The sequence below is a fragment of the Mobula hypostoma genome, chromosome 12 (genome assembly GCF_963921235.1).
Source record: "Mobula hypostoma chromosome 12, sMobHyp1.1, whole genome shotgun sequence".
Taxonomy (NCBI): Eukaryota; Metazoa; Chordata; class Chondrichthyes; order Myliobatiformes; family Myliobatidae; genus Mobula; species Mobula hypostoma.
In genome coordinates this window covers 50,895,191-50,909,428 of record NC_086108.1, presented here as the reverse complement: position 1 = coordinate 50,909,428, position 14,238 = coordinate 50,895,191, and the positions used below count along the sequence as shown (strand labels likewise).

The 14,238-nt window shown below is 40.9% G+C and overlaps 1 protein-coding gene across 2 annotated transcripts in view; it reads right to left on the bottom strand.

Moving 5' to 3' along the window:
- The window catches only part of pdcb (phosducin b), a 30,137-nt gene extending 16,523 nt beyond the window's left edge, over positions 1–13,614 (bottom strand). Inside the window, exons 1-3 of one of the 2 annotated variants that reach the window (XM_063064064.1) lie at positions 13,477–13,614; positions 9,109–9,216; positions 20–97 (exon numbers count right to left, since the gene is read on the bottom strand). The gene's annotated coding sequence lies outside the window, so the exon portion shown is untranslated. Of the gene's footprint in view, positions 1–19; positions 98–9,108; positions 9,301–13,476 lie in introns of those variants that run through there. The other variant, XM_063064065.1, reaches the window with a different exon arrangement.
- Between the last annotated feature and the right edge of the window lie 624 nt (positions 13,615–14,238).

Below are 14,238 nucleotides of genomic sequence, written 5' to 3'. Positions count from 1 at the left end.
TTTAGATTTTCTTGCGTACCTGCACTGATGGAACTCAATCTCCCAAGGTGGCTCACTGATGCTTCTCAGTCAAAGTCACGAGTCTCAGCAAGTAGCGCTGCAAAAATAAGAAGCCATATTCTTGATTGATCCTTGAGCGCTGCAATCACTAACTTCTCAGACTTAGAATAGAATCCTTAGGAGTTTGAAACAATTTAGTATGTCATCAGACTCCCACAGATTGCTACAGATCTACCATGGAGAGCATTCGAACTGGTAGCATCACTGTCTGGTATGGGTGGGCCACTGCACAGGATCAGAAAAAGCTGCAGGAAGTTGCCAATTCAGCCATCTCCATCATGGACACTAGCCTCTCCAGCATCAAGGGCACTTCAAAAGGCAATGCCTCAGGAAGGTGGCATCCATCTTTCAGGACATGCCCTCTTCTCATTACCACCATCAAGGAGGAGGTACAGGAGCCTGAAGACACACATTCAACATTTCAGGAACAGCATTTTCCCCCTCCACCATCAGATTTCTGAATTGACAATGAACCCATAAACACTGCCTTACTATTTTCTTCCTCTCTGTTTGCACTACTTACGTTGTATATACTTATTGTAATTTATAGTTTTTTTTATTATGTATGGCAATGTACTGTTGCTGCAAAACAACATATTTCATGACATGTGCCAGTGATACTAAACCTATTCTGCTTCTGATCATCAATCAGAGCACTAGTATCTGTTATAGTTTGCCACATTTGAGAGGCACCTAATATACATTCTGTTTTCACAATCAGATTTCTTAATATGAAATATTTGCCATAGTTATACATTATGGTCATGCAAAATCCTCTTCAAATTAATCTGAATATTATCATTAATCAGTAACAATCTCATGTTATATATCACAGAAACTAAGTAAACTTAATTGCCATGAAATCAACCATCCAAGTAATATTGATATCAATATTTTAACTTGAGAGTGTTTTTCTATTCAATTAGCAAATGGCCGATGTATGGAAGTCTCCGTTAAGTAAGGTTTACTTTCACAGTAAAATGCTGCAGTTACCTCAAAAAGCTGGAAGCATGATGCAAAATCATAGCTATTGTATACCTGGTGTTTAATTATTACATAAGTTTAGAAAGCAGAAAATGCAGTTTCTTAAGTTAACAGGGTAAGAGCCTTTGGAGATCACATCCTAATTGCAACAGAATATTCTGACCATATCTCATTATTAATTATTTTACAAGAATAGGAAAGACTTAAAGGCTGAATGTCATATCCACTTATTTCCATTCTTCCTGACTCTACTTTAAAACCTTGTGGTGGCCTTGCCTTTACATAAACCTGATTTATTTTTTCACTTTATCTGCAACGTAGGATCTTAATGATTTGTCGCTATCTATCCTTTTTTTAAATTCATTTATTTGAGATCAGCACATTATGATACAACCCACATTTATTCCCCTAATTGTCCCTGAGGTGGTGATGAGCTGCTTTTTTGAGTATTCTCATTATGCTATTGAAAAGTTCCAGGATTTGAGTCCAGCCATAATAAAAGAATAACAGTATATTGAAAAGTTAGGGTAGTGCAAAATTTATGGGGTAATCTGCAGGAGATGGATTTTCCATTCACTAATTGCTTTTGCCTTCTTGATGTTAGAGGTCAGAAGGTCAAAGGTTCAAAGGTCCAATTTAATGTCAGAGAAATGTATACAATATACATCCTGAAATGCTTTTTCTTCGCAAATATCCACAAAAACAGAGGAATGCCCCAAAGAATGAACGACAGTTAAATGTTAGAACCCCTAAGGTTCCCCCCTACCCCCACCGGCAAGTTTGGGAAGTGTTATCAGTGTAATTAGGAGTGCATTTTGTAGATGGCCATACTGTAAACACTACATACTGTCGGAGGAAGGAACAAATGTTTAAGATGATGAATAAGATGGCAATCAAGCAGTATGGATGTTGGCAAACATCCTAAGGTTGAGAGACTTGATCTGATCCAGGAAAGTGGAGAGAATTCTATTACGCTTCAGACATGATTTGAAGATAATGGAAAAGTCTGTGGTGTCAGAAGGCGAGTTAGTCACTACAAGATATCCAGTCTCTGACTAGTATTTATTTGGCTGGTTCATTTGAGTTTCTGGTCAACAGTAACCCCAGGATGTTGATCATGAGAGAGACTCAAAGATAGTAATGTCATTGAATGCCAAACTCAATCATTAGACTCCTTGTTGGATATAGTTGTTGACTGGCACTTTTCTGATGTGAATTTTACTTGCCACATATCAGCGCTGAATGTTTAGGTCTTGCTATTTGCAGGCATTGTCCATTTCATTCACTGAGGACTTCAATGTGGCATTGAACACAGTACAATCATCATAAAACATAGCTGCTTCTGACGTTATGATAAAAGGAGGCTCACTGATGAAGTAGCTGAGGTTGATTGGTCTGGGGTGCTTTCCTGAGGGCTCCTGCAATGAGTTTTTGGGGTTGGGACGACTGGCCTTCAACAACCACAAACATCTTCCCTTCAGTATCAAATGATTTCTATCTTTGGAACATTTGTCCTTTGGGATTCCAACTGACTTTAATTTTACCAGGACTCCTAGATGACACTCTCAATCTAATTCTTCCTTAATGTTGAGACCAGTCATTCTCACCTCATCTCACCTCTGGATGGGTTGAAACTTAGGCATTGGTGAGCCAATTATTGAAGAGTGAGTGTCGCTTGATAGCACGAAAGATAACATTTGTCATCACTTTTAATTAAGTATGAAGTAGGTAATCAGGGTCCTGTTTCACTCGTGTTGTTTTGTATCTGGGATTAGTAAAAACCAACACTGGTAACATGCACTCGTCTGGAAGGCGGGCCAATTGAATTAACTCAGCGATGACTGGACCTTGGTTTAAACCAAAGTGAATGCAAAACCTCCTTAATTTAAAGCAGTATCAATAAAACAATAAGGCCATTCAGCCCATTGAGCCTCCTTTGCAATTTGATCATGGCTGATTTATTTTTCCTCTCAATTCCATTCTCCTGCCTCCTCCCCCTAACCTTTGACACCCTTACTAATCAAGAACCTATTAACATCTACTTGAATCAAGAACCTGTTAACCTTCTGGTCAAGATGACGCCTACATACAATGCTCCTTTGGCTGACTTCTTCTGGATAAAACCATCTTTTTCACTTCTTTTATGTCTTGTTACATTTGTTTCTGGTTTTGAATGGGATTCTGGAACTGTTGGAGCCTGTGTTTTGCTGTTAGGAGATTGTTTGGGTGTTTCCGTGCTCTGCAGTCTCTGAGAGGGCTCCAAGAGGCGGAGGCAGTGTGAGTGAACCTTGTGGTGAGAAGGTTGCAGGATGCCACCTGAGCCGATGTTTGACCAGATTCCACTGATTATAGCTTCCGTTGTTTGCTGATTAAAGCAAGAAAGGTGATTGAAGCATCAAGGTGAGTGCCTAAGTTTGGATATCGTTCGGGTTCCAGCACTCTGCAGTCTCTGAGGAGATTTCAGGAGACAGGTAGCATGCAAAAACCCTGAATTGGGCAGGCCGCAGGATGGGGCACGAGGCTGATGCTTGGCTCCATTTTGCTGATTATAGCTTCCATTGTTCACCAACTAAAACAACAAGGGAGGTTGAAGCATTAGAGTGAGTACAGAGGGCTGCTTAATTTTTGATCAGTTGCTCTGTACCAGAGACAGGAAAGCTTGCTGCTCCACCTGGATGTGTTGCCCAGGTTTTTGCTGCATTTTGGATGTGGACTTTGACTATAGACTCTTTTTTTCAGTCTTATCATTTTTATATGATGTGTTTTTTTTCCTGGTTTCTTGTGTGGGGAGGGGGATTTGAGGGTCAATGTGCCTGATGTGTTTTGTTTATTTTTTTGTGTTCTAAGAGGGATTTGGGGGTCAATGTGCCTGTTACATTTTTGTTCTTTTTTTTTTGCAGGGAGCTGTGATTTGGAGGTTGGTGATCATGCATTCTTTTCTTTCTTAGTTACATGGCTACACAAAGAATTGAAGAATTTCAGAGTTATATACTTTGATAATAAATGAACCTTTGAAATATGCCCAATGACTTGGCCTCCACAACCGTCGATGGCAATGAATTCCACAGATTCACCACCCTCTAGCTAAAAAAATTCTTTCATATCTCTGTTCTAAAGGGACATGCATTCATTCTAAGGCTGCCCCTCTGATCCTAGACTCTCCCACTATTGAAAACATCTTCTCCACGTCCACTCTATCTAGGCCTTTCAATATTCAGTAGGTTTCAATGAGATACCACCTCATTCTTCTAACCTCCAGTGAGTACAGCCATCAAATATTGCTCATATGTTAATTCTTTCATTCCTGGCCATTCCTGAGATCCTACTTGTAAGTCTCCTCTGGACTCTCTCCAATGCCAGCAAGCAGATCCTTTCTCAGATATGGGGGCCAAAACTGCCCAGAATGCTCCAAATGCAGTCTGACCAATGCCTTATAAAGCCTCAGCAATACATCCTTGCTTTTATATTCTAGTGCTCTGGAAATGAATGCTAATATTGCATTTGTCTTCCTTACTATGACTCAACCTGCAAGTTAACCTTTAGGCAAAGTTCCCTTGCACTTCCAATTTCTGAATTTGCTCCTCATTTAGAAAATTGTCTATGCATTTATTCCTTCCACCAAAGTGAATGACTGTACACTTTCCAACATGGTATTCCATGTTCAAAGTACGTTTATTATCAAAACTTGTATACTTTGTACAACCTTGGGATTCATCTCCTTACAGGCAGGCACAAAACAAAGAAACCCAATTGAATCCATTAAAAGAAAAGAAGTCCATCAAACGCCCAATGTGCAGAAAAAGTGTAAGTAATAAAGGTAAGCAAATAACATTCAGAACTGAAGTTCACGAAAGTGAGTCAACAGCCATGAAGCCCGTCATCGCTGCAGTGGATTCAGATGCAGGCCACAGCCTCAGTTCAGTGCAGAGACATGTAAACCTCTCCGAGCAGCAAGCTGAACCGGTCCATGCCTCATCTCCAGCCCCGACACCCTGACCTTTTCAATCTGGCCCAGTGCTTAAATCATCCAAACCTTAGGTCGTTTCTTGCTCTCAGATGCAGCTCCCGCTGCTTCAATACATTCTTGGGCCTGAACCCTGGTGTCTAGACTCTGCATCGCCTCCGTTTGCCTCCCCTTGGTTCTACTGCTTTGAATTGTCTCCAAGTGCATTCCAGAAATAGCCAAACATTAGCTTATTCCTCGCTCTCGTACCCAGACCAAACCATAAGCCACTTCTTGCTGATTCTCTTAGCCTGCCCAAGCCGTTCTGCGGACTCCCTGCTTCACCAACAACACCTGCCCCTCTACACCTCTCTTTGTATCATCTGCAAACTTGCCACAAAGCCATCAATTCTGCTATCCAGCTCATTAATATATAACGTGAAAAACAGTGGACCCAACACAACCGCTGTGGAAGATCACTAGTCGCTAGAAGCCTAACAGAAAAGGCTCTTTTTACTCCCACTCTGCCAACGACTTTGGGGAATGAAACACTTTTGTTCACTGCTTCACTTGTGAAGAGATAGCAGATTAGTAAACATCGGAGGAAGGAGTAATAAATAAGAACTTAAATGTCAGTATTTCATGGAATTTACCCAATTAATGGTCAAGAATATGATTTTTAAAATGCATGCAATCAACCAAGTAATTAACAAAATGTTTACATTACTATCTAATGCAAAAGGAAGATCACATTCTGAAAAAGGATTTGAGGGTGAACAAGTACATGCTGTCTGTTTTCATAAAACACAGAACGTTACAGCACAGTACAGGCCCTTCAGCCCATTGGTGTTGTGCCAGCCCTTTAACCCACTATAAGATCAATCTAACCCTCCTCTCCTACGTAGCTCTCCATTTCTCTATCATTGATGTGCCTATTTAAGTGTTTCTTTAATGTCTCTAATGTACCTGTCTCTACCACTATCCTGGTAGGGTTTTCCACGCACTTTCTGCTCTCTGTATAAAGAACTTACCTCTGGCATCCTTCTATACTTTCTTCCAATCACATTAAGATCATACCTCCTTGTATTAGCCATTACCACCCTGTGGAAAAAAGTATTTGGCTATGCACTCTATCTTTGCCTCTTATCATCTTGAACACCTCTCATCCTCCTTCACTCCAAAGAGAAAAGCCCTAACTCACTCAACATATTTTCATAAAACATGCCCTCAAATCCAAGCAGCATCCTCTCTAAAGCTTCCACATCCTTCCTATAATGAGACAACTAATACTGAACAGAATACTCCAGAGGTTTTCAGCTGCAACCTTCCCTGGTGAGTTGCTGCATTCCCGCTGGAACGTCATCATTGTCATGTGATAATTCCAATAAACCCCTAAATTAAACCACATATTTTGTTGAACTGTTAGTAGAACTGAGTGTCCCGCAATGGCAAACTGTAAAAACAATTTGTATAGATCTATAAAGGAAGAACTTGCCTTTAAGCAGGACACTTAATGATCCTTTGATTCCTCAAAGCATTTCAAAGAAGAATTATTTCACTACAGTAACTTAAGAAAGAGCAGCAGCAATTAAACCCAGAATTGGACTTCCACAAAAGCAGTACGCTGAATGACCATGTAATCTGTGAATCGGTGATGTGAATTGAGGGATGACTGTTGCAGATGATACAGAAGAACCCTGCTGCTCTTTTCCAGTCATTCATGAAATAGTGAGGGTTTCTTAGAAGGCTGGTAAGAGATGGTCCTTTCAGATAATGTACTTTCTAAATCTCTTGAGATTGTGAAATGAGCAAGGTTCAAAGACATTGATTCCAATTTCATCATTTAGGCCCTGGTCTTGCTGCGGATTCAGCAAGGACTGCTCCCCTTGTGGCAAGCACCATCTCCTTCATGGGTAGGAGCACAGGCCTACCTGTCCCCTGCCAGTTACTTCTGCTTCTTTCTCATCCTCCAAGGAAAAGAAAGGGTTAATGATTGTTGCTCAAAATATTTGAGCACTCTGGCAGTAGTGATTGAACTGTTGGTGCAAGGTGTGAGAGCTGACTAGGAGAAGTTGTATTTTATGTATAACAGAGATTGCTAATATTTGTGTAATGTGGGTGTTGTGCTTTGAGTAATTGTAGCTGCTAGTGTGCTCAATGGGAAACTAATAGATTTATTCATTTCTTCAGCGTGTGAGAAAGATCATCATAAACATTGACCACATCCTAAATATTTAAAGCTTGTTGACTACCTTGCACAATTGTCTTTTATTAAAATGAGTCCATAATTTAATAATGATTGCAGTGAGTGCATCCTTGTCTGCAACAGTGACACAGGTGTAGACACACTACAGTACTCTGCCGGGAACACAAGATTAATCTTTGCCAGACTCTATGTTGCTATATTGTTACCAAGTGGCTATATCAGACTTTCTGGCTTTTCCTGCAAATAGCCATAAAGCTTTAAATGGTCATTTAAATACTCACCAAGTTTCCCTCAGACAGAAGGCCCCACTATGGGGCCTCTCCATCCCACTTCTTGAGACAATGACGCCTTTGTCAATTCCCTGAGAAATTGTATAACAGGTATGGGTTAATTTGAGTTTTGTAATCCCTCTGGAGATTCTGGATGGCTATATTTCCATGCCCATTAATTTCTTGCTTTAATGTACTCTCTTACACTTGCAGCGATTGGGCATCCAGGCTGAGAAATTTTTCATGTGTCCAAGGTTGACTTTTGGGAAGCTGGGATGAGTTACTCAGCTTTGGAGTAATTTACTTACTGTCAATTTCATGGTGCTCCAGCACTTAGCTCTACTTGTTCACAGAAGGCAGTACTGTTAAGATAGTCAACGGTACTGGGTGAGCTGTCTGATCATTCACAAGAAGCCTGCATGGCCATTCTCTGTGCTCCCAGCAACAACACAATTGGGCCACTTAGAAGGTGCTTCAGCAACTCTAAACTCCAGCTGAGTGCATGGAGTACGGGCAATCTGATTTCTTTCATTTCCTATTGCTGAAAATAATGCATTTTATGTAAGTTCACTGAATTTAAAAAAACTAATGATTTAATGTTTACTATTCTTCATCAGTTTGAACAAGCATTTCTACTAACAAACATAGGATATGCCTTTTAGGTGTCAAACTTGTATAACACTTCATCCAGATTTCCAAATTGTACTTTTATTTATGAATTAAGCTGCTATTAAAATAACTTCAGTATGTAATATAGACTTTTATCAGACGCAGACTAATTGCGCCCAAATATCTGCTGTGAACTCAGTTCGAAAGACCTGAAATATCCTATAGTCCTATTGAGAAACTGGAGACTTTTTTTTTGTATGAAGTTGAGCCAAGTACACAATCAGTAACTGTGCTGGTGGCTTGTGTTTCACCAAGGAGTGGACATTCAAGCCTGGATTTAAATTTGAATTTATTGTTTAGATAATAAAGCTATTTTAATTTTTACTTTAGATAACTAGCCACATTGGTTCCTTTAACATGTATGGTTAATCAATCACTTGGGAATTTTCGTAGCTTCAAAAAAATGTAGTGGATTTAATTCACAACTCTCCACCTTCAAACAATATCCAGGTAACATGTTCCTTTCTGATTAATTACCAGGCAATGAAAATTCAAAGTTGTCTGTTTTTCTGATTTCAATAGCAGAATATTTAGTGTGGCAGATGGAGGAGGTAGAAACAGGAGTTTCCACATGTTGTGCTTAAAAGAATTTTAGGCCTACAAATATATGTATCATTCTTGAAAGAAACTATTGATCATGGATTTATACAAAGACAATAAAAATAAAAGTAACAGCAATTTTTAAAAATTATTCTGCAGGTAACTTGATTCTTGAGCCAAATGTAATACAAAATAAAAGGAAAGACAAGACATTTAAAGAGAGAAGTGGAAATAAGCATTGAACTCAATTGGAAAGTGTTTCCTATCATTTAAATAAACAACACAAGCTTCCATCACATTTTCCATTTCCACACAGATGGAAATGTCAACTGATCTAAGAAATAGCATTTGTGCTCCTTGTGGAACATTGACAAACGAGCTTTTCAGGTATAAAATGCAGAGCATAAGGATGGCATGATAAAAGGAAAGAAGCCTACCTGCTCCAAATGGCTCCAATTTCACAGCTGGGCTGGTGTCTCTACAGGCAACAGGCAGTGAGTCTAGCACAGGACTGTAGCTCAGGCCAGGCTCCACTGAGTTTTCAACTGCCACATCAGGACAATATGTTCAGAAAGGGCAGAAGTGTAAGAGGATTGAGTTAAAAGAATTAGGAACCTTTTCTCATTAGTGTGATCCAATCAGATTGCGATGGCACAGTTAGTTGCTGCATTCTATTCAGGGATGAAACGGACAGAAACTGTCTTGCATAACAAAGCTGAAATACCATATTACAATTAATGTTGCCTTCAGGAAAAGATTGATAACATTATTAGATTTGATAGATCAAGAAATTAGAATGAATATAGGAACTCAGAGAATTTGATTTCATCCTTCTTGCATATCATCCTTGTTTCTTCAAAAGCACTGAACAATTTTGCAATGAGTGTAGTGTCTTGACTTCAACCACTTTTTCCAAGAAACTGATGCATTTTGTAATTTCAAAACATAAAACTAGTTAAAAGATAAACAATAGAGCTGAATGATGTGAATCTTAGTTTGTTCTTACTTTAAGGCACACATGTATCACGTGGTATGCAATTCACTTATTGTTACCTATAATCCATTGTAAATTATTTAATTGTACAAGAATGCTTAATTGAATAATATATTTACAATATTATTCAAATACTATTGAAACACTCCTCCCTGCTTAGCTATAAATTCCAATTCAATATAGAATGCATCTCAACTATATACACAGTAAACTAGAAAATACAACTACTATACATACATCCACAGCATAGTGAGTTTTCAACTGTCCCATTCAGCCCTAAAGATTTAATTGCTGCGGAGGATTTCTCACTCTTGTGGGATTACGTCTTTCCTGACAGGAGGGATCACTCTGCTTGGCAGGTGAGACTTGTGGCTGTGAAAACAATCTCAGGTTCTGGGCCCTCCTCCGTGCTGGTTGTAGAAGATGACTCTGCAGGAAGAAATGCTGACAGTTCTGGGATCTATGTCGGTCCTTGTTTCTCTCCTGGTCTCAGTTTATTTCTCTTTCTTTGTTCTGCTCTTTTTTCACTTTCCTTCTCTCATGCCTTTCTCACTCATGTTCTTTCTCTCTGTCTCTTCTCTCCTTTTCAACTTCTAGTTGCCTGTCAGTATCTCCGAATTCGCTAATTTCTCAAGAAATTAAGTCCCGTTTATCCTCTTTCATTTCCATAGCACTTTGTGTCATCCTACTCTTTCTTTTCTTTCCAGTTTGTGCATCTTCATCTTGGGAAGGTGCATTTACTTCATTGCAATATTCTCTTATTAATCATTTTATTGTTCCCTTTATGATCCAATCATAAAGATAATGAGAGGCATTGATCGTGTGGATAGTCAGAGGCTTGTCCCCTGGGCTGAAATGGCTAGCACGAGAGGGCATAGTTTTAAGGTGCTTGGAAGCAGGTACAGAGATATCAGGGGTAAGTTTTTTTACACAGAGAGTGGTGAGTGCGTGGAATGGGCTGCTGGCAGCGGTGGTGGAGGCAGAAACGATAGGGTCTTTTAAGAGACTCCTGGATGACTACATGGAGCTTAGAAAAATAGAGGGCTATGGGTAAAGCCTAGGTAGTTCTAAGGTAGGGACATGTTCGGCACAGCTTTGTGGGCCGAAGGGCCTGTATTTTGCTGTAGGTTTTTTTATGTTCTATGTTCTATCTCTCCTCTTAGTTTCCTCATCTGACAAATCCTCTGTTTTCGTATCTCCATTGACTCCTTTCATTTTTGTCATTCATTCATCCAGCTGGGCTTTGATCTTTGTATTTACTTTTACAAGCAGCTTTTTGTCTCCCACTTGAAGTTCATGCAATAACCTTACTGCACTCAGAGTAGATTCTGGTTCTTTATACTCACAAAAGCCGAATGCAAGAAGCAGGTACTCCTTAGTAAATGTTATTGTGAGAGGCCTGCATCCCAGGTTAAAAGAAATGTTCACTGCAATTTGTGTGAGATGGGGGGGGGGGGGTGGAGAGAGAGAGAGACAGGGAAGAGTTAAACAAAAATCATAAGTGCTTTACAAGATTGTCAGAGGCAGTTACAATATCAAAAGATTAGAACTGTTAAGGGAAATAAGGATAGAATACTTGTATCCACACCCCGCAGTGTTGAGTAGTGGACGTGGCAGAGGGGTGTAAAAGCGATTCCTGTAGTGGGTTGTGTTTTGCTTGCGGGCAGCCAGGTTACTAGGCTCGAAGATGTCCTTGCCACCAAGACAACTTTGAAAACAGCCAGCTCCTGCCTCCATCACCTGTGCAATGGACTACACAGTTCACTGTAAGTAACCCATTTGGACAACGTCCCAGCCTCTACAGGAGGGGTGTCAAGCCCAAATTCCTGCCCATTATAAGGACTTCTGTTATTCCTTTGACTGTAGATGGATGACAATTAGACTTTCTGATTGATACTGGAGCCATGTTTTCTACAATTTGTGCTTCTAATTGGCCTCAAGCATCTCTAACTGATGAATTAGTAAATGTCGTGGGACTCATGGGGGACACAGTTTCTCCGCCTCTTTCCCGTAAGGTCACTTATCAGGTTTTTAGACTTGAAGGAGAACATCAGTCTTTAATAGTGCCAGAATCACCAATTAATTTATCGGACTGGGACCTCCTTTGTAAGTTGGGATGTACATTAGTATGCTCCCCAGAAGCAGTACAATTCGAGGTGCCTGAGACACTCTATCCGACTGTTTGTGCTTCATTGGAAGGCTCTATTCGAAAATGATCAGAGGTCTGGTGGTTGAATTTCACTGATGAATCGTCTGCTAATCCATTAACTTCGGTTTAGCAACTGCTGGAGTTTTCAGAGGCCTGTACAGGGCAAGGGAAATTTCCACATATGACATCTGGGTGGTGCATGACTGTCGACTGTATGGGCACATCATTCTACAGAGGATCCAGACCACTTGTATGAGAAAACAGTGAAACAATTGCTCCAAGATCGTAACTGTAAGTCATTCTGACTTGTTATTCTCACCCTCTGCGTGGATCCAGAAGGTGTTGTTGCCGCAATAAAGCTGAATCATTTTGTTTAAAGGCTGCTTGATGTGAGCCTGCGTGTTACCCTTTATTTTGCACCATCGAATCGCTCACGGGATTTGGGACACATGATGAATCGTCTCTTGCATAAGCCATCAGAAGTTGACTATGCCCAATTCAACAGAAAACTATCAGTATTTCCCTAGGCAATTGTTTTTATGTACAATAACCCTGCTTCCTATTCTGCTGAATTTAAATATCAAGCCCTAAGTCTCTCGTGGGTAGGTGGATAGTGAAACAATCGAAAGCTTCCTCGCTCAAGTACCAGAAATACTGTGGGCCAAGTACTGTCTGCAGAACCTCTTAAAGTATGATTGGATTTGCAAAACCCCTCCCATGCAAATCTCAGTATCCCTTGAACCAGAGAAGAGCACAAAGCCTGTATTGGAAGCAATCCTACTAAGTGGGATTGTCATTCCAACAGTGACACCATGTAATATGCCTATATTGATTGTTTTGAAGCTGGGAAAGGGCACCTGGCATTTTGTCCAAGACCTGAGGGCTGTTAATGAATCCGTGATACCAACCTATCCCATAGTTCCAGACCCAGCTACAATCTTCCATTGTATTCCCACAAACACTAAATACGATACAGTTGGGGCATGTTTTCAATCCCATTTCACCCAGACTCCCAATATTTGTTTGCTCTCACCAACCATGGCAAACATTATACCTGGACCCACCTCCCACAGGGACACACTGAGAGCACAACTCTCCAAAAGGACTTGGTAGATGTAATTTTCCCATCTGAATCCATACTCTCATAATATGCACTGTAGATGATCTGTTTTTATGTTCCCCCAATCGCAAAGCCTCTGTAGTCCTTTTGCGTGCCCTGCTACCAAGAGCCACAAGGCGTTGAGAAATATTGCAGCTTTCACAACTCAAAGTGCATTTTTTGGGTTTTTTCTTGAATGGGGCTTGCGACCTGCTTTCTGACAAAATGGTGCCGGCCATTGTCAGTCTGTCTAAACCAGTCCTCAAGGAGATTGTGCACACTTTCTGGGTATGACCGGATATTGCTGACAGTGGATTCTTAACTATGTTAAACTTAGTTACCCCCTTCCAGGACCTCACTTTATGTCAGTGCCGGAGCAATTGAAGAGGTCAACTGAAGTCGACAGGTCCTTTACTGCTCTCATGTCTGCATTGACCTTCAGACTCCCAGATTGTGGTAAGCCTTTCTATCTGTTTGTAGACAAAATCAGAGGTTTTTCTCAAGCAGCTCTTATTCAACAATATGATGATGCCTGTCATCTGGTAGTCTGTTATCGTACTCACCCGGCCTTGTAGCTCAAGGTTATCCTGGTTGCCTGAGAGCTGTGGCTGCAACTTGCCATGGTTTGGCCACCTGACGGGGGTTGGCTTGCTGCAGAGTCCTTCTCACGTTTGCTGCTGTTACAGACAGTGGCTACTCATCTGGGAGAGGGGTAGCTTCGTGGCCAGTGTTGTAGTGCATGCCTTGAAACATGCATAAAAGTTGTTTAGAGCATCAGGGAGGGAGGTGTCACTGGTACAGTCCATGCTGTTTTTCTTTGCATAGTCACTAATGCCCTTGAAACCCAAACACATACTGTAGGTAGGGATCGTTATTGGACAGGTGTTCCTAAATTTTTTGTGCATAAGTGGTCTTTTCCCTCTTGGTGCCCAAGACGAGGTTTCTCTTGACTGCTCTGAGAGCTCTTCTGTCTCCTGACTTGAAGGCAGCATCCTGGACTTTTAGTAAGGAGTGCAGGTGCCAGGTGCACCAAGATGCAGCTCCTCAGAAACCGTGTTAGGGATCTGGAGCTGCAGCTTGATGACCTACTGCTTATCAGGGAAAGTGAGGAGGTGATAGACAGGAGCTACAGGGAGGTAGTCATCCCTAGGTTACAAGGGTCAGAAAACTGGGTCACTGTCAAGAGAGGGAAGGGAAATGCCCAGATAGTGGAGAGTACACCTGTGGCTGTACCCCTCAGCAACAAATATCTTGTTCTGGATGCTGTTGAGGGGGATGACCTGACAGGGGACGCCCATGGTGACTGGGTCTCTGGCACTGAGCCT